This window comes from Anomaloglossus baeobatrachus, chromosome 5, assembly GCF_048569485.1.
Source record: "Anomaloglossus baeobatrachus isolate aAnoBae1 chromosome 5, aAnoBae1.hap1, whole genome shotgun sequence".
NCBI lineage: Eukaryota > Metazoa > Chordata > Amphibia > Anura > Aromobatidae > Anomaloglossus > Anomaloglossus baeobatrachus.
The window spans coordinates 517389804-517410341 of record NC_134357.1 but is presented as its reverse complement, the minus strand read 5'-3'; the positions used below and the strand labels follow the sequence as shown (position 1 = coordinate 517410341).

At 41.3% G+C, this 20538-nt stretch overlaps 2 protein-coding genes across 2 annotated transcripts in view; both read left to right on the top strand.

Annotated features, from left to right (window-relative positions):
- Positions 1-20538, top strand: part of LOC142312062 (uncharacterized) — a 275265-nt gene that overhangs the window by 133012 nt on the left and 121715 nt on the right. The gene's annotated exons all lie outside the window — the stretch shown is intronic.
- Positions 19780-20538, top strand: part of LOC142310542 (uncharacterized) — a 33950-nt gene continuing 33191 nt past the window's right edge. Inside the window, exon 1 of the mRNA XM_075348063.1 lies at positions 19780-20035. The gene's annotated coding sequence lies outside the window, so the exon portion shown is untranslated. The remainder of the gene's footprint in view (positions 20036-20538) is intronic.

The following is a 20538-nucleotide window of genomic DNA, read 5'->3' as shown; positions in this document are numbered from 1 at the left end:
GCGCACTTTGCTTTTTACCTGCTTTTTACTTGCTTTTTCAACTGCAGCGTTTAATGCCAAAATGGTTGTGTTCTGCTTTTCAAGCAAAGTCTATGGGAATTTGGGTTTCTTGTCCGTACTATGCAGTTCAAACTGCAGCCTTTTTGTTGCAGAACTTTGGTCAAAAACTCAGCTTTGCAGGGCAAAACCCAAATGGCAAAAACAAAAACATGACAATTGGGTTTTGCCCTGCATGAATGTGAACAATGACCGATGTATACCATACCATGATTAAGGCTATATGTTGAAACTCGTAGGTTTAAAAGGTTGTGTGTGATTTTGCTTCTACTACTCAATGATCTTATATTTCAATAAATGTATAGTTTTATATTCACCTTTCATAAATAGAGGATCTCTTCTCTTTTGCTCATTTTGCTGTAGCCCTGACACAGGTGTCTCTGATCTTCAAGTGTATCGACTGTTGGTGAGATGATTCTCCGTCCCCTTTTTTCCTTTCGTATTACTATTAACCCGTTCACCTTCCAGCCTGTTTTCACATTCATCAGACCAATTTTTTTCAATTCTGACCAGTGTCAATTTTTGCGGTAATAACTCTGGAACGCTTCAACGGATTCCAGCGCTAATGAGACTTGTTTTTGTAACATTGTAATTCATGATGGTGGTAAATTTAGGACAAGAATTTTTGAGTTTTATTTGTAAAAATATCGGAAAGTTGCCAAATTTTGCAATTTTCTGTAAAATAGTGAGTTTATGGAGATTTGATTCATAAACTTGATTACATGCATTCATATAATGTATGTATTTTGCCCATCGCCTTTAAGAGTGTCTGTGAGTTGAAAATGCTAACCAAGAGTCTGACATTGTAGAACCAAAGCCATCTGACATGGTTTGTCAAAGCTTTCAGCAGACTGCTATATTCTGTTTGGAATTTGGGCTAAGAACTGAAATTAGCTTTGAGAATCTTCTTTCTGTTACACTAGGGTCAAAGTTCAGCGAGCTTCAAAAGAGTTATATATATGTTGAAGTAGGTTTAGTTACAAGTCTCTACTGCGCAAGACACTTATTTCGCGGGAAAACGAACCACGTGATATGACATAATGCTGGACTAAAATAAGGATAGTTACTTCTTGTAATACCATGTAAAGAGATAAGGACAATCAGGAGGTGGGGTTTGGATTATAAAAGCAGGCCACACTTCAAAGGGTCAGAAGAGGAAGAAGAAGAAGAAGGAGGGAGAAGGACGGACTCACCAAACTCGACCAGATGATCCACAGAGAGAGACGGCTTACACACATCACAGCGATGTAAGATAAACAATCTGTTATTTTTCTCTCTACTTATCTGTCTATCCATCTATTAACTCAAGCCAAGACAGTAACTTTTCCGTAACGACTGTAACTTCAATTTTTATCTGAATAAATCCATAATATGTTTTTGGACCTATTTCGCTCCAATCATTTATATACTGGCTTTGCATTTGTCACTTCAAACCGTTTTTTAACATATTTGGCGAGCATCAGCCTGAATGATTGAGAGGCACAGCTGTTTTCTGTGCGTGGTGATTTTTTTTTTCTTCTCACGCTGCCTTTTGCTGGAAGACTTTTTTCTCACGTCATTCCCTGCCCTTTGTCCGAGAAGGGGGGTCAGTGCAGTAAACTCTCTGTCCAAGCTGCAGGCAAACGACGTTACACTGTGTCTATATCACGAACCTTGGTGAGGTTTAACGTGACAAGCTGCACGGAGGTCGTATGTGTCAAAGCCTTGACGGACATCTGAGGACCATCCATCCATAGACGATTGGAGCCATTCCAGGACCATCCATCCATAGACGATTGGAGCCATTCCAGGACAAGCATCACATATTGGTGAGAAATGGATTTTATTCATGGTTATTCTAGTAACAGTAATGTAGTGTATTCTTTTGACCATACACATACTGACGCACAGTTATGGTCAAATCTGTACCGGCAATGTGAACTTGAGAATGCTAAGTTAGATAAGAAGTTTTTTACTGTTAAACGGTTACAGAAAAAGATACAGAATGTATTGGGTATGGTTTACACTTACAACTCCATGGTGGGTGGGGCACAGCCATATGCACACACCATCTGTATGGTGACTGATTCACCCATTACAACAGACACATCCAATACAACAGATACACACATCACAGATGCAGAAACAACAGATTGTCCAAATTGTTCGATATTAGCAGAACATATCGAACATCTGGAAGATCAGTTGGAAACAAGAGCAGATTTAATATCAAAATTACGGAAAGATATTAAATATGTATCTGTTAATACGAGGCAGAACAAGACAGATGCTTCCCCGTCACAAGCCTCAGGTTCCGACATCCCGGACAGGCTGAATACGGCCGAGGACGAGAGTCTGAATGAGGAGGAACTTCGGAAAAAGAAGTTACATGATAAGGCCGCCCGTCTTAACATTAAAATCCATGACCAATTAATGAAAATCATTAAAGACATACCCAAATATGATGATAAAATGGACGCCTTCCATAATGCGGACATTTTTGAGTCACATTCCGATAAATATAATCTAACGAATGAACAGAGAAACAAGATTATAAGGGTATGGCTTCCCTCCCACATGGCAAAAAGGTTACAAGCAACACCTAGGACAGACGAACACAATGACCTGATCCATGACACAAAGGAAGATAGGCTGAGACAGTTAATTCTCTTTACCACAGGAGAGTCTACCCCAACAGTCGAATTGTTAGAAAACCTTAAGACACACATACAGGAGGATCCATTTGTCTTTTTAGTCAAATTCGAACAGGCCTATAGAATGGTACTGGAAATCGGATCTGATCAAAAACCGCCTTCCATGGTCAAGGCCTTTGTTAAAAAGTTTAAATATTTGGACCCTGCTTCATTCTAAATAGCTTCTAGGATGGAAAGTCTACAAGAGGCCACGTCATTTATTGATAGAATACGTAGACGAATGAAGCAAAATCAGGTAAAGTCAAAAATAGCCATGATAGAAGGGAACACTGACACATTAGTATCCCAGGAAAAACAGATCAAAAACAACAAAAAACCGGTGTTGAATTCTAAAAACAAGAATTCAGGGGGGGGTAACAGAAAGAGCAATATCCACTGCTTTTTCTGCGGCCAACCTGGACATCTGAAGTGGGAATGCAAGAAATTCCTGAGGGCGGGAGCTGAGGAAAGGCTGGGTAAAGAAAATGGACTGATGCCAAACACATCCAGTGCACCTCCCCCATCTTCAGCACCTCCACCTTCATATGCACCCACTCATGCTGACAACAGAAATAACCAATCACCATATGCACCACTTACCAGACAAATAAGGGAAATGACCATACAGGGATTGGATGGAAGGGGCAAGACACCTACTGCTCTTCTCCCTTCTCCATCCTCCTGACTAGGAAAGCCGGTGCCCAGGCTTCATCCACTGGAATTTGTCACTCGAGTTTCAATGGATAGCTGTGGTCGACCATTTTTAAAGGTAAATCTTGAAGGTCAGGAAGTAACATTTCTCCTTGATACAGGTGCGCAATTGAGTGTCACAAATGTTGATTTACATTTAAAGCCAGATTCCCCTGTATGTACAATTGTTGGTTTCAGTGGTAAAAATGGAACAAAGGTGACATTAGCGCAGGATGTTTCTTTGGAAATACCTGGTTTTTTTAAAACGAAAATGGATATTTGGTGTTGTCAGGATACTGAGAATATAATTGGCACTGATTTTATGGAAAAGCATGGCTGGATTATTGATTTGGGTAACAAAACAGTTTGGAAAGACTCTAACGGTTGTAAGGCGGTAGTTATTGATCCAAATGAATATAGTCATGTCGGGACCATTTGTTTGACTGATGTAGTGTCAGCAGATCATTTGTGGCCTGAAACTGGTGGTGATGAAGTATTGACTGAGTTAGTACAGAGGTTTCCTTCTTTGTGGGCTCAGTACAGGAATGAGGTTGGAACGATGAAAGACGTGGTTGTTAAAATTGAAGGCCGAGACCCGCCTCCACAGCGTCAGTATAAGTTGCCTCCGGAGTCAGTTGCTCCGATGTCTAAGATTATACAGGAATTGTTGGCTCAAGGTGTAATACGTAAGGCAAATTCTGTTTGTAACAATCCATTGTGGTGTGTTCTGAAAAGCGATGGTAGCTATCGGATGTTATTGGACTTGAGGATGTTCAATAAGTTTACTCCCAATGTTGCACCGATTGTAGCTGATACACATGACATGATGTCGAGATTGGATGCAAAGGCAAGGTATTTCTCAGTATTGGATATCAGTAATGGTTTCTTCAGTATACCGATTGAGAAAAGTTGTCAATATAGGTTTGCATTCAACCACCTGGATCAACAATACGTATGCTGTAGGCTTCCTCAGGGCGCTAGTATGTCGCCAAGCATTTTTCATCAGGCGCTAGCAAACGTTTTGTCGAAATTTTCTCGTCCGGAATGTTTATTGCAATATGTGGACGATATCTTGTTGAGTACGGAGAATGAGGAATTGCACGTGATGTTACTTGCAGAATTATTTGAGCTGCTGCATGATGCAGGTTTAAAACTGAATACCAAAAAGGTCAAGCTGATGCAGACTGAGGTCAGGTTTTTAGGAGTTCTGCTAAGTCCAGGTACACGGCGACCCCTACAGGACAGAATAGAGGCAATTGCATCTCTTCCAATTCCAACATCACAGAAGGCACTAAGACATTTTTTAGGACTTGTAAATTACTCAAGGGATTTCATTGAAAATTTTGCTGACAAAGCCAGACCTTTGTATGATCTTTTAAAAGGTGACAATGATGATTATTTTGGTCCCTGGAGTGTCGAACAGGAAAAAGCCTTCACACAATTGAAACATGATCTACAACACGCACCTGCGTTAAGTATGGTGGAAAAGAACGCACCTTTTGCGCTTCAAGCACACACTTCAGAGACAAGTATCTCTGTGGTTTTGCTGCAGCTGCAAGGGGGGGAATGGAGAATCTTGGGTTACTTCTCTAAGCTTCTCTCACCTGTTGAGAGGGGGTTTGAGGTGTGCGCAAGACACCTGGTGGGAGTGTATTTTGCGATAAAAATCACTCAACACATCATCGGGTTCCAAAAGGTTATTCTCCAAACGCCACATTCCACACTGAAACTTCTCTTTGAGAAAAATATCCCAGGTGTGTCAAATCAGAGATTTGCCCATTGGTTGCTCTCATTGTCTCCAAATCAAATTGAGGTAGATTATAAGGCCAAATATGTTCTTCCTCAATTGATGCAGTATGAAGGACAAACCCATGATTGCATAGAAACGTTCCATGAACCAAGTCCATCTCTCTTCAGACGACAGTCGGAAGACGCAGATGAACCTGTGTTTGTAGACGGTTCTAGATTTTTTCTGGAAGGACACTATCACACAGGATATGGAATTTTCTATTCCAAGCGAGGACAAGTGTTAAAACACAAGTTACCGAGTCATTTCTCAGCTCAAAGGGCAGATATAGAAGCGGTAAGAATGGTCCTTCAGCTGAATGAAGCTGATGATCAAACTCCAATGGTAATCTACAGTGATAGCTCCTATGTTGTCAGATCCCTAACCGATTACCTGCCTGTTTGGGAAAGGAGAGGCTACGTGGACTCGTCCAACAAAGCCTTGCTGCACCGCGAAACTCTAGAATCAATTTTTGAGATGGCATCTAGGGCCCCAAATAGATTTGCTATAGTGAAAGTCGCTGCACATCAAAGATCTGATGATGAGTTATCTGTAGGAAATGCAACCGCAGATGCTCTAGCCAAAGAAGCTGCCCTGACAGGAGAGGAAGTGTTTGACTCAGAACCTTCTGAGAATTCAGTGGTTCAGAGAGCAGACACGTACATACCTTCATTTGCAGAAGAACAGAGAAAAGATCCTTCTCTTGTTACTTCTCAGGAAGATCCAAAGCCTCCTTTTATCTGTGAAAATGGGGTTTTGTGTCACAATTCAAATGGAGAATTGCGTCCAGTTGTACCAAAACATCTACAGGTAGAATTCACTCGATACAACCATGAGAGTTTAGGTCACTTGGGACAACAGAAATTGTTAGTCATTCTCAAGGAGAAATTTTATTGGGAAAAAATGGACGAAACAGTTCAAAGTGTTGTACTATCATGTCTCATTTGTGCCCAAATAAATCCAAGACCTAAAGGACAGAAGCCACCACTTCTACGAATCGCACCTGCAGATGGTCCATGGTCTACACTGCAGATAGACTATATTGGTCCTTTACCCTCAGGTAAACATGGTCTCAGGTATGCATTGATTGTGGTAGATGTGTTCTCAAAATGGGTAGAAATATTACCTGTTAGGAAAGATGATGCTTTGTCCACAGCAAGGGAGTTGGTACAACATGTCTTTTGTACTTGGGGGATCCCAAGGATGATTACCTCCGATCGAGGAAGCCATTTCACAGGTAAAATCATGCAAACTGCTTGTGCTATTCTAGGGGCGCGACAGCAATTTCATGTTCCCTATCATCCACAATCTGCGGGAATTGTGGAAAGAATGAATAGAACAATCAAGTCCAGAATTGCAAAGATGCTTTTGGACAAAGGTAACACTTGGGTTGACAAGGTACCCTTCATACTCATGAGTATAAGAGGTTCAATCTCTTCTACAACTCAATTCACTCCGTTTGAGTTGATGACGGGAAGAAAAATGCCATTGTGGTTTCCACATAAGCCATTTTTATCCACTCCACAAAAAGATGCTATCTCAAGGTCCCAATGGTTGAGATCGCTACAGGAGAACCTGAAAGCGATTCTGCCATATGCGGCATCGAGAATGCAGAAAATGGAGCCACCCTATGAGTCCAAATTCAAGAAAGGTGCTCTAGTGATGATCAAAACCTTTCGCAAGAGTGGTCCATGGGAGTGTAATTGGGAAGGTCCTTTTGAAGTCCTTGAGACTATGGGACAAGTCATGATTCTTGTGCACCGAGTGTCAAATGTGGTAAAAAAGACCCGGAAAACACAAAAAGTGTGGGTTCACGTTGACCAGTGCAAAATATTTGTGACAAAATAATGATACTGCATTTCTTTCCAGGAAGAAATGGATTCCTATACGAACTGGAATAAAGAACCTAAAGACTGTGAAGGAAAGATGACATCAAGCCTTCTGGAGAAAGAACATCTTCCCAAGCTCAAGACAAGCTTCTATGTGATGGGATCTACTTTCCTGCTGCTTTGCTTTATTTCCGTCATTGTTTACATGTTACATCAAGGAACAATCACCAATGATGTGAATTAGCGGACTAGAGAGATTCAACATTCTCGAAGACCGAGAGGATCAGATACACGGAACTTACTGACAGAGAACATCACGGATGATTCTGTGGAGATAACAGGAAATATCTGCATGGGATATGGAACAAAATGTTGCATTGAATTACATTTCGTACACGACACAGACATAATATTACATGCGATTGCAGGACCTAAAACTAGATTCACACAATTACAAGGAGAATATGTACACAATAATAAAACGGGTACATGGGAATGTTCTCCTACAGATGTACTATACTGGAACATAGAGATCAGAGGTGATGAACCTGCTGTATGGTCCGGTGATATTACAAATGACATGATTGCTAGGGGAAAGTTTGGAAGATCCAAAACAGAAATTTTGTTAAAAACTCAGGTTTTTGGGAAAATTCTGGATCCTTCTTTACTCTCCATTACAGAAGGAGATAAAGATTGGGTCAAAACATGGAATTTCCAGATAACACGGGAACCTGTGCAAGTTCAGGTATCTGTAGTGTTTACCGTTACTAACACTATAGTTCCGGAAATAAGGGTTTCACCACAGACAGTACATAACAAAGAAAATACATTACCCATAATGTTAAAATGTAACACAAGGTTGAAATTGCCTTCTGAGTCTTTGTTGACATGGACCAAAAATTCATCATTTTTGGGAAGTTTTTTAAACAGTCCAACTAATGTCATTCACAGAGGTCAGATTGGTAATATCAGATGGTTGGATGATAATTTCATTTTTTCCATAGAGAATCCATCTTCCAGGGACTCTGGAATTTACCAGTGTTGCGTTGAAACAAAGACACATTACAGACATTGTAAAGACGTTAGTGTGAATATTTGGTCAGCAGCAGATAGTGCATGCACAAACACGAGGTTCATGCCGTCTACTCCTTTCCAAATTAATCAATTTCAGTCCAAGTCCTTATTAAGGGATGGAGAATTTATGACAATGGTGTGGACTTTCAATATGTCTCATTGGAAGATCTCTACCAGGTTTCCTCAGTGTCAATCACATCTCATAAACATGGAGATGGGGATAGAACAATGGTTTGGGAAAAGAACAACTCAGACTAGGAGTAAGAGAGGAGTGTTAGAAGGAATTCTGGGAGGAATTGGGACAGTGGGAAGTCTGACTAATGCCATGAATATACAGACACTTAAGTCAGATTTGGATAATATTGGTTTTATTGGAGGAAAAGGTGTAAAGGTTCAGAAGAGTTTGAATCAACTTCTTGAAAAGATGGTAATGAATACAGCTGCTGTACTAGGGTCTTCCGTGTCACATCTACAGGATGCTACATTAGCTCTCGTGGAAAGCACACACGAAACACAAGTAGCTAAAGCGTGCCTGGAGATACAGGTAGAGTACTCCTCTAATCTGAAGCTGATTGCACAAGCTTTACAGAGTGGAATTACTCCACTGGGAATACTGCGAAATTTACCTATAGAGTATGATTTTGCATTGAATCATACGGATTTGTGGGTAAATAAGTGGTTAGGATGTGAACGAAACATTTGTGTTGGCACATCGCTAATCCCAGTGATCGGAAGAGAAGGAACTATTGTTCCTGTTACAGTTTTGGGTATACCTGTGAGTAAAACACAACAAGTGTTCTATCAACTGCAGTACACAGATTTTGCATTTGATGGAGTGAACACTGAACAAGTAGACATTTCTTCATGTTTGCATTTTGTTTCTAAGGTGATGTGTTTACCTGGACAGGATAAGGTGATTTATCATTCATGTTTTCATAATCATTCTTCTTGTCATGCGAGAATAGAGACTGTACAGACGCTACATGATCTGGTGACTCCAGTAAGTCCAAATAAGATTTGTTTTCAGGTCATGTCTGAGACAGAGATGGTTTCTGTTTTCTATTCTACTTGTGTACATAAGGAAAACCTACCTATGGGTTTGTATTGTATAGAAGGAAATGTGAGATCTCTTTCAAAGAAGGAAGGAAGTTTTAATATCACTTCTATAGGAAAGAGAAACTTAACGGCATTTCCCATACAATTCAATTTATCCAAAATAAATGATTTTCCTTGGGATATGTGGACAAGTGAAATAAAGAAAGATAAGGGTTTGTTAGATTTATTAACGAAACAGTTAAAGGAAGCAGAAATTATATTCAGGCATGAACAAGGTGAATTAAGTGATATTGAACACGAATGGAATGGAATGTCAGGTAGAACTTGGTGGAAAAGTTTTGGCAAATCGGTACATTCCTGGTCTCAGTCATCTTTTCAGTCAGCGGTTGGAAATGTTTTATTTAATCCCATCATAATCATATTTTTATTAGTTTTGATGTGTATTATATATCAAGTTTTTGTGATGTGTAGAATTCAGAAGATATATAAGAATATAAAAATAGAAATGAAAAAGGAAGATAACATTCTTAGAGGAATGTTAAATCGCAAGATGACTTTTTGACAGAAAGTTTCAGATTGGTTTATCAAGTCAAATATTGGTCTAGAATTTTCAACAAGAATGTATGTGATACGAATGATGACACGATTGAGTTAGGGTTTCCCGGGGTTCATCAAAATCTTCATAAAAAGGGGGGACTGTAAAATAGTGAGTTTATGGAGATTTGATTCATAAATTTGATTACATGCATTCATATAATGTATGTATTTTGCCCATCGCCTTTAAGAGTGTCTGTGAGTTGAAAATGCTAACCAAGAGTCTGACATTGTAGAACCAAAGCCATCTGACATGGTTTGTCAAAGCTTTCAGCAGACTGCTATATTCTGTTTGGAATTTGGGCTAAGAACTGAAATTAGCTTTGAGAATCTTCTTTCTGTTACACTAGGGTCAAAGTTCAGCGAGCTTCAAAAGAGTTATATATATGTTGAAGTAGGTTTAGTTACAAGTCTCTTAAAACCAAAAGAATGCAGGGCTTAATTAGCATATTCAAAGTCACTAAGACCCTAGTCACCATATCATAAACGTATAAAGAGACTGACCAAGTCAAAAGGATGCATGTACATAAATACTGAATCAGGGGACATACCCAAGTTTATGCAAAAGTACAAAAGTAATTTATTTCAATTCATAAATAGCCGCAACACATAAAGACATACACAAAGGGGTGGGTTAAAATCAACACACAAAAGGGCGGTGTACTACAAATGGGGACCCACTTAGCATAAGGATAATATATCATACATGTATATATGGGCTCATCAAAAAACAGAATTATAATGCTCAGAGAGAATCTCAGAGAATGGGTAAAGATGATGGCAAACAATGTATAGACCAGCAGTAGTAAGGAAAATGACTTGTAGTGCCATAACACCTACATCAAAAATCATTAATGCATATTATTATAATCAGTCAAAATTAGACATGAAAGAAGCATCAAGCGTTCAGGACGAGATGTAGGTGTTTACATAGAAAGGAAAAATTTCCATAAGCATATGGAGTTACAATTTGTCAGATAAAAGACACATATTGTAAGGGGCACCAATTGATACAAAGAGTGCTATAGATTACACTGCAGGTGTAAACCCAAGATAATGAAAGGAGCATTAAGGCTAAAGCAGCAACTAATCAAGAGGCAAAGTTGTCATGACTATAATGGTTTTACATACTGCTGAATAGCAGACAGATAGACATAATGGAGCTGCTAGCGCTATAAGTGGCCGGGAGAGTAAACCGGAGAGGCCCAGAGATGTTACCAACCAAGTGGGATCGCCACACAGGAACACACCGCCCCCACCTCGACGCGCGTTTCGCAACTGCTCCCGACGATTATTTCTACCAAAAATGTTTTTAGCCCAATTTATTTTTAATTTTCACAAGGATAGTAGAAGTAAATTGTCCCCAAAAATTGTGCTGGAATTTCTCCTGGATACGCTTTTACCCCATATGTGGGGGGTGGGACTTACGATTTGGACACACTGTTGAGCGCTGAAAGGACGGAGTGACGTTTTGGAACGCAGACTTTGATGGAATGGTCTGCGGGAAACAAGTCGTGTTTGGAGAGCTCCTGATGTGCCTAAACAGTAGAAACCCCCAACAAGTGACACTATATTGGAATTGATCTAGTACTTTCCTGGTATGTGAATTTTGTAAAGTGGTGGCATATCAGGTTGGCATATGTGAGTTGTATAGAGAGCATCAGGTTGGCATATGTAAGTTATGTAGCGTACAACCAGTTGTGTGATAAATGAATGTCTGAAAAAAATTTAGTAGTCCATGGATGAGTGATAGACTTTGAAGCATTCTTTCATACCCAGGACAGGAATGTCGTCGGAGCAGGTATCATACTGAAAAATGGTGTCCTTTTTGTAGCCCCTTCTGTAGCAAATTTTGCACCTTTTATTTTGACCTTCCTGTCTTTCTAGATAGATTATATAGGTGAAAAGAAAAATGGGTTTATCGCCGCGCTAAAAACCACAGATACTATGTATTAAAAGACTTCCTTTTTATTTTCACAGTTCTGCACGTTTCAGAGACATCTCCGTCTCCTTCCTCAGGAAAAAGAAATGCTTCTATAAATGGCAGACTGGACCTACATGTAGGCGTCCATGCTGCCACGCAGGGCTGTGGAGTCGGAGTCGTGGAGTCGGAGTTAGTTTTGGTTGGAGTCGGAGTCGGTAGAAATGTACCGACTCCGACTCCAGCTTTAAAAAAAATGTATTAATATTTCATAATTGAACTTTCATATGAATTTTATAAATGTTACTCAAATATATATGTTCTATCAAACTATGAACAACAGTGATAAGCAGTTCTGCTGGAGATAGAGACATTTCTTACTTCTTAAGCTGGGTTTACACACTGCAACATCTCAAACGACATCGCTGTAACGTCACCGGTTTTGTGACGCAATAGCGATGTTGTTTGCGATGTTGCAGTGTGTGAATCACATCAGCGACCTGGCCCCTGCTGTGAAGTTGCTGATCGCTACAAATCGTTCAGGACCATTCCTAGGTCCTTTCTTTCCCGCTGTGCAGCATGCATCGCTACAAAGTTTCAGTGTGTGAAGACTTTGCAGCGACTTTATTAGCAACTTCCCTTTCAAAAAGCTGCTTATCAACGTCCCCAACAACCAGCTAGGTCGCTCTGCAGGTCCGGATCGCTGTTGCGTTGTTGGCCAGGTTTGCCTGTTTGACAGCTCACCAGCGACTCACCAGAGACTTAGGGATGTCGCTGTTACGTCACAAAACCCCCTACTTACAATGTATGAAACTGAAAGTGAAAATGTGTTGCAAATTCTTAGTAGTAAAGCTCCTCCTCTAGACTAGATCATACTAGGTGTGCGTCTTCCAAGCATCTCACAGCTGCCTGCTACTCAGAAGAGGAAGTCTGTAAGAAGTATTATCTTTTCAACAAACGTTGCATCAGTTAACTGTGAGTACATGAGGAATAATAACAGTATTACTGACCACTATATCAGTTGTACGACCTGGCAATAATTTTGTACAATTGTTTTTAGGAAAAACAATTGTCATTTGGATTGTGAATGCAGAATTAAAAACCTGAGAATGTCAAAGAAGCATCACATTAAATCAGCTGTATTTGAACATTTCACCTTCACTCAAGATAGAAAACATTATGTCTGTCAGTGTATGACAAATGATCCAGACGAAAACAAATGCTGTGAAGCCAAGATAAGTGCATATTCAGGCAAAGATAAAAATGCTCCTACCAGAGCTTCTAATCTAAAGAGACATTTACAGCGCTTTCATCCAGAAGTACTGAAAGCAGTGGATGAGAAAGACTGCATCCAAACCAATGAACCAGTGCCCAGCTCTTCCAGCCAAACAAAGGAGCAGAGAACTTTGCAGCCATCAGTTGCAAGATATTTTGTCAGTGACAAAGTTACTGTGACAATGACAGTAGATACATTTAAAAAACAGATCATAGAGCTTGTTGTAAAGGATAGTGTGCCTATTTCATTATTTTCACGACCAGCTTTTATGTGTCTGAATGGGGAAATGGCCCGCAAGCTTGGTGTTTCTCTGGAGAGAGAGAGTATTAGAAAATTAGTAATCGAAGAAGCTTTTAAACAAAAGGAAGAACTTAAAAAAACTCTCAAGGGACGCTTTCTGTTTCTTAAAATGGATGCCTGCACACGTCACAGAGTGAACTATTTTGCCATCAATGTCCGATTTGTTTGTGACAAAAATGAAATAGTTACCAAGACATTGGCAGTAAAAGACACCAAAGCTCTTCACACCAGTGAGTTTCTCCAGGTCTTGGTGGAAAAGGTTCTGCAAGACTATGAACTTAAAAAAGAGCAAGTTCTTTCTGTCGTAACTGACAATGCTTCAAATATGATAAGTACTATTAAGCTAATGAATGAGGGTAATGATGGTGACCAGCAGCTAGAAGAACATTCTGGGTCCACAGACACAGAAATGTTTGAAATAGAGGAACACATTATTGTAACTGAGGAGCAAACTGAAGTTGCTTCAGATGAACAGCAACATGATAGTTTAGATGAACTTGTTGAAACTGTGTCAATATGTTCTTTCATTCATCACATGCGCTGTGTTGTGCATACGCTACAGTTGGCTATATGGCTATAATAGAGTCTGCAAGAAAGACATGCTGCTGCACTGATTGGCAAGGTGAGAAAATTGCCTACTGTTGCCAGAACCCCTAAAGTGGACTCAATTTTGAAGAGACGTGCTGGAAAAGGGGCAATTATTGATCAAGCCACACGATGGGGCAGTACTTACTTAATAATTCAGCGCTTGGTTGAACTGAAAACCTTTCTTGTAGACATGGCTAACCCTCAACTGACGCTAAATGAAAGTCAGTGGAATCAGGTGACTGAGCTGGAAAAATTGCTAGAGCACCCATTTACAGTGACTAAAAAATTACAAGCAGAGGACTTAACTCCAGGTATTTTCTTAAAGGAGTGGAAGAACCTGATGTTTCGCCTGTCCCAAAGAGGAGGGTTAATTGCAAGTGGCATTGCTACATCAATGAAACGGAGAGAGGAGCTACTATTACAAAATAACATTCTTTTGGCAGCTGTTTATGTAGACCCAATGCATCGGATTCTTCTAGATGATCAACAGCTAAGTAAAGGAAAAAAAGCTCTGTTTGAAATAGCAGTAAGGATGAAAGGGTTGCAGAACAGTCAGGAGGAACAAGAAGAATTTGGTCGTCCTGCCACATCTTCACCCTCATCATCAACTGATGAAGAATTTAATTTCGAAAAATATTTGGCTCACAAGGACCGTGCAAAGCGTTCCCGCATAGCAGAAGAGTCATCCCCATCAAGGAACACAGCCAGTACATTTCAGCAGAATTTTTCATGTGCACTAAAAGAAATTGAGAAATTTGACCGTTCATCAAAAATAACAGTGCAACAAGCGATTCCTCTGTATCCTGACATTGTCAGAGATGTTGCCCGAGTGGTTACTGCTTTGCCACCAGCACAAGTTAGTGTAGAGAGGTTGTTCTCTGCTCTCAAAATAATTAGATCAGATTTGAGGGCATCCATGAAGGAGGATCTGACAGAGGCAATACTTTTTCTGAGGACAAATTTATAGATTTCTTCTTATTAACTGCATAAAAGTGTTTATTGCATATTTACTTACAGTTTAGAAAAGTTTATAAAAGTTATTTGCTATATTCTAATTGTATTCTAATAAATGTAGTTTTTGCTCTAAGTGGTCTGATTACTGAATAAGCACGATGTTAATATTTTACAACAGTAAATTTGTTGTTATGAATTGGCCATTTATGAAGGAGCCGGAGTCGGAGCCGGAGTCGGAGTCGGTACCTGATAAAATCCAGGAGTCGGAGTTGCAACTGTGGCTTACCGACTCCACAGCCCTGCTGCCACGTATGCATTTTGGACATCATCAGCCCATATGACTCAGAGAAATGACTCATCGCCACATGGGGAAAAAACATTAACAAATCATCAGGAACCAAAAGTTATTAAATACATAATACAAGAGAGGGAATGTCTAAGAATAAGTAAATGCCGAAATGAATGAATAAATAAACCGCATTTCTAAAACAAATTGTATACGTTTTTTGTGTGTAAAAACCAAAGGGCTCGGATGGTTTGCGAACCTGAAGGGTCTTAGGGAAAGTGAAAAGACCGGTGCTTAAACCCCGGCTCTATATGGGAAATTAGTGACAGTGAATGGATATAAATGCTCAGATATGTCTAGTTCAGGTATATTACCCTAAAAAAAACCCCTCAAGATTGGGATGGTGGATTAATAGAAATAAAAAGAATTATAGTGTCAGAATTGGTGCAATAAATAACCGTAGTTATAGTGGCCGCTCCTGAACCACTAAACACTCACAAGCTTGTGAAAGGGGTTGCAACTGGCACAACCTCACCAGGTGAGGGTAACCCTCGTTATCTTTTCTACCCTCATACCGGGTAAGACCCTATTTGCGCTTTTGTTTCCCTCCTATAGTGCTACAAAGTTTCTTTATAAGAGGACCTCACCAGGGAAATGTTGCCCTGGTACTTTGCGGGCAACTTCAGTTCCAGAAGTACTGATGCCGTCTCTTTCCTGACTTCCAAATATTATGGCCCGGATCACTACATAATGGAACTGAGGGAATGTGGTTGTCCAGCCTGCACATTGTGATAGCAAGTAAGCATTATTATACATTGCCATATGTATGATGTGCACAGTCAGCTTCTCGTAACACACTTTAGCTTTTTGCATGACATTGTAGGACTGGAGGACTTGATCAGACAAATCAACTCTCTCCCCCCCCCCTCCCCATTTTTTATTGTACCCCAGGATACTGGTTTGTGGATTTGTGTAGATGAATCTCTTCAGCATAATACGGCGCTCTGCAGAAAAACCGCAACCGTTTTTTTTGCCGCCGGTTGCGGGTTTTTTTGCATAGACTTACATTAGTGCCGTATTGTGCCGCATGGGCTTGCGTTCGGTCCGGTTTTTGCCGCATGCGGCAGATTTAGCCGATGCCGCGGCCGGATGGAACGTTGCCTGCAACGCTTTTTGCTCCGGCAAAAAAAAACGCATCGCGCCGCATCCGGCCGCTGCGGCGCATTTTGTAATGCATGCCTATGGACGCCGGATGCGGCGCGATGCGGAAAAAAAAAACGCATCCGGCCGCCGCATGTGGTTTCTTCCACTGCGCATGCTCAGTAGCATGCCGCAACCGGAAAAAAACGGACGGGCCGCATATAAAAACTTATGCAAAGGATGCGGTGTTTTCGCCGCATCCGTTGCATAGGTTTCACAGCCGGATTGAGCCGCACTGCTCAAACTGGATGTGTGAAAGTAGCCTTACAGTGCTGGGGGCGCTGCCATCACTATGTATTGTGGTCAAGAAAAGGACATCCCTCTTGTACTTTGTTACCAGCATGTTGTCTCTACATAGGTCTCTGCTCTCACCCAATTAGCTTCCCCTCTGGTTTCTGTGCACAGTATCACATACTGGCAGAGAGGTATTTGAACAGTGGGTTGCTGGTGTAGTAGTTATCTACATAAAGGTGATAACCCTTATCCAGCAGTGGGTGCACCAAATCCCACATCATTTTCCAGGATGGGGGGGCATTCAGGGGATTGGATCCGGATGTCCTTCCCTTCATAAACCCTAAATCTGTGGGTGTACCCTGAGGAACTCTTGCACGGCATTTAGAGTTTAACACACTCGCTGGCATTGAGGTCCTGCGCAAGTGCACTACAATACTTTGATCTGCCCTCAGGGCAGATCAAAGTGCATCTGCGCAGGACCTCAATGCTGAAGAGTGTGGATGACGTAGGACGCGTCATTCACCCCAGGATCAGAAAAAGGAGGACAAAGATGGCCGAAAGAGGAGGCACTGGTACTGGAGAACGGAGACACCTATTTGACCGGTCTGCACTGCACCGCCCCTTAGGTGAGTATTATAAAGTGATTTTTACGTTCTACACAGTGACCTGGGCTCTTATATACAGCATGTTAGACTGCTATATATAGAAGCCCACTGGTTGTGGCCGCAGCTTATAGGGGACAGGTTCCCTTTAACTTCAAAGTTCATAAAGGGGTTAAGAAGCTGTTGGTACTTCTAAGTGTGGTAATTGTAAATCTTGTAGATTTATCCTTACCTTTTTAAAAGCTTTCAAAATGCTATAACAAGTGGGATATTTTCTAACAATGATATTGTGAATTGTAGAACACTTAAGGCTGCTTTACACGCAGCGACATCGCTAGCGAAAGCACCCACCCTCATTGTTTGTGCGTCACGGGCAAATCGCTGCCTATGACGCACAATATCACTAGGAGCCGTCACATGGACTTACCTTCCTAGTGACGTCGCTGTGGCCGGCGGACAGCCTCTTTTCTAAGGGGGCGGTTCTTGCGGTGTCACAGCGACGTCACACGGTAGGCATCCAATAGAAGCGGAGGGGCGGAGAGCAGCCGCATGGGAGTCACACCCACCTCGTTGCCGGAGGACGCAGGTATGGTGCTGTTCGTCGTTCCTGGGGTGTCACACGTAGCGATGTGTGCTGCTTCAGGAACGATGAACAACCTGCAACAACGTTTGGGAAATGAACGACGTGTCAACGATTAACGATTAGGTATTTTTGATCGTTGGCGGTCGCTCGTACGTGTCACACGCAACAACGTCGCTAACGAGGCCGGATGTGCGTCACGAATTCCGTGACCCCAACGACATCTCGTTAGCGATGTCGTGACGTGTAAAGCCCCCTTTAGATTGCCGGATTTCTGCACATGTAGTTGCTCTTTTAACTAAATTGGCAAAATGAAATGGCAATTGCAAAGATACTTAGTAGATCATACAGGAGCATGTAAATGTTTGGGCATCCCTGTTCAAAATTTCTGTTAGGGTATGTGCGCATGTTGCTTTTTACCTGCTTTTTTGCTGCTTTTTCTTCTGCGCTGTTTAATGCCAAAATGGATGTGTTCTTCTATTCAAGCAAAGTCTATGGGAATTTGGGTTTCTTGTTCACACTATGTTGTTCAAAATGCTGCCTTTTTGTGGCAGAACTTTGGTCAAAAACTCAGCTTTGCAGTGCAAAACCCAAATGGCAAAAACAATTGACATGTTGCTTCTTTGAAAAGCTGAGTTTTTGACCAAAGTTCTGCCACAAAAAGGCAGCATTTTGAACAACATAGTGTGAACAAGAAACCCAAATTCCCATAGACTTTGCTTGAATAGAAGAACACATCCATTTTGGCATTAAACAGCGCAGAAGAAAAAGCAGCAAAAAAGCAGGTAAAAAGCAACGTGCGCACATACCCTTATTGTGAACAGTTAAACAAGATGAAGATGAAATGATCTCTAAAAGGCATAAAGTTAAAGATGACACATTTCCTTTGTATTTTAGGCAAAGAAAAATATTTTCATCTTTTACATTTTAAAATTAACAAAAAAGGAAAATGGGCTGATGCAAAGGTTTGGGCACCCTGAAAGGTTAGTACCTTGTAGGACCCCATTTGGCAAGTGTCACAGCTTGTAAACGCTTTTTGTAGCCAGCCAAGAGTCTTTCATTTTCATCCATTCTACCTTGAAGTCCTCCAGTTCTGTGACATTCCTGGCTTGTCTTGCATACACGGCTCTTTTGAGGTCTAGCCACAGATTTTCAATGATTTTCAGATCAGGGGACTGTGAGGGCCATTGTACAACCTTCAGTTTACACCTTTTGAGGTCATCTATTGTGGATTTTCACGTGTGTTTAAGATCATTATCCATTTGTAGAAGCCATCCTCTGCAGCTTTTTTGTTTTTTTTTACAGATGGTGTTATGTTTTCATCAAGAATTGGTTGACATTTCATTGAATCTATTCTTCCCTCTATCCATGAAATGTTCCCTGTGCCACTAGCTGCAACACAACCCCAAAGCATGATTGATCCACCCCCATACTTAATGGTTGGTGAGATATTCTTTTCATGAACTTCTGTGCCATTTTTTCTCTACATATTCCTTTTGATCATTGTGGCCAAACAGTTTTATTTTACCTACATCAATCCACAGGCCTTATTTCCAAAATGCATCAGACTTGTTTAGATGTTCTTTTGCAGACTTCTGACTCTGAATTTTAATGAGGACGCAGGAGAGGATTTCTTCTGATGACTCTTCCATAAAGGTAAATACACGAAGGGATCTCCAGAACCAGAAAGAAAAACAGGACCATAAAACGGAGTAAAGTTCTGCAACATATCGTGTGGGGAATAAGAGAAAGCTGATATTACACCGTGTACAACAGGTGATAGACACACGCGGCTTTATACACATCCTACACATGCAACTCGGCTCTGTACAAACAGATAATGCTCTGCCGTAAACGTCATGCACATAAGGCTCTGCAATACGTAACACACACACGGTTGTACACACACAGCACTGCTACTTCTCCTCCTGACCCCACACATAACCTTCCCCTCATCCAGCACCATGACACCCAGCACAGCAGCAGAGTCCTGCACACACTGAGGAGCTGACCATGTGACCCCTGACTCCTCCCCTCCATGTGACATCATCACAGGTCCTGGAAGCACAGAGCAGCCATATATCTGGTGTTGCACCTAGAATCCTTCCAGGTTAGTGGGCATGAGGAGCTTGGTTGGTGGGCGTGATGATGTTTCCTATCGTCACCATAAAATAACTATGCCCACGTGGACTTAGAAAAATAATGTTTATTCCGGTTGTAATCGTCGGACTTTTTTTTTTTTTTAACACACCCCCTGTCACGTGACGTCATTCCTGGAAGGAGCCCATACACTATAGCATCTACCATATATCCAGTGTGCGGCTCTGCAGGTGAAGGTATGTGGAGATTCTCCAATACTTGGTGTGGGCTGTATTAAAGGGAACCTGTCATCAGAAATTTTGCTTTAAACCTAAATGTTTCCCCCTCTGCAGCTCCTGGGCTGCATTCTAGCAATGTTCCTGTTGGTTTTTTGCTCCCTTTTAGACCAAATATAATACTTTATAAAGGTGTACCTTTAGGGATGCAAATTTTCTAAATCGTCCATGGGGGCGGGCTCTCTGGTGTCCGTTATGTCCATCCTGCCGATTTATGACGTCCCCCAACGAGATTATGGGCGGCGCTGTGATTATCATTGCAAGTGCCCACCCATAATCTAGTGCACGCGCTTTCCTCTCTGCCTCCAGCGTTCTGCGCAAGCGCTGGCCGTAACCGGTGGTGTCCTGCTCCGATCCTCCCATCTATTTCCTGCTACAGGGAAAGATGGGAAAGAGGGGACGTGCGGTCATCTGGCCAGCGCTTGCGCAGAACGCTGGAGGCAGAGGGGAAAGCGCGGGCACTT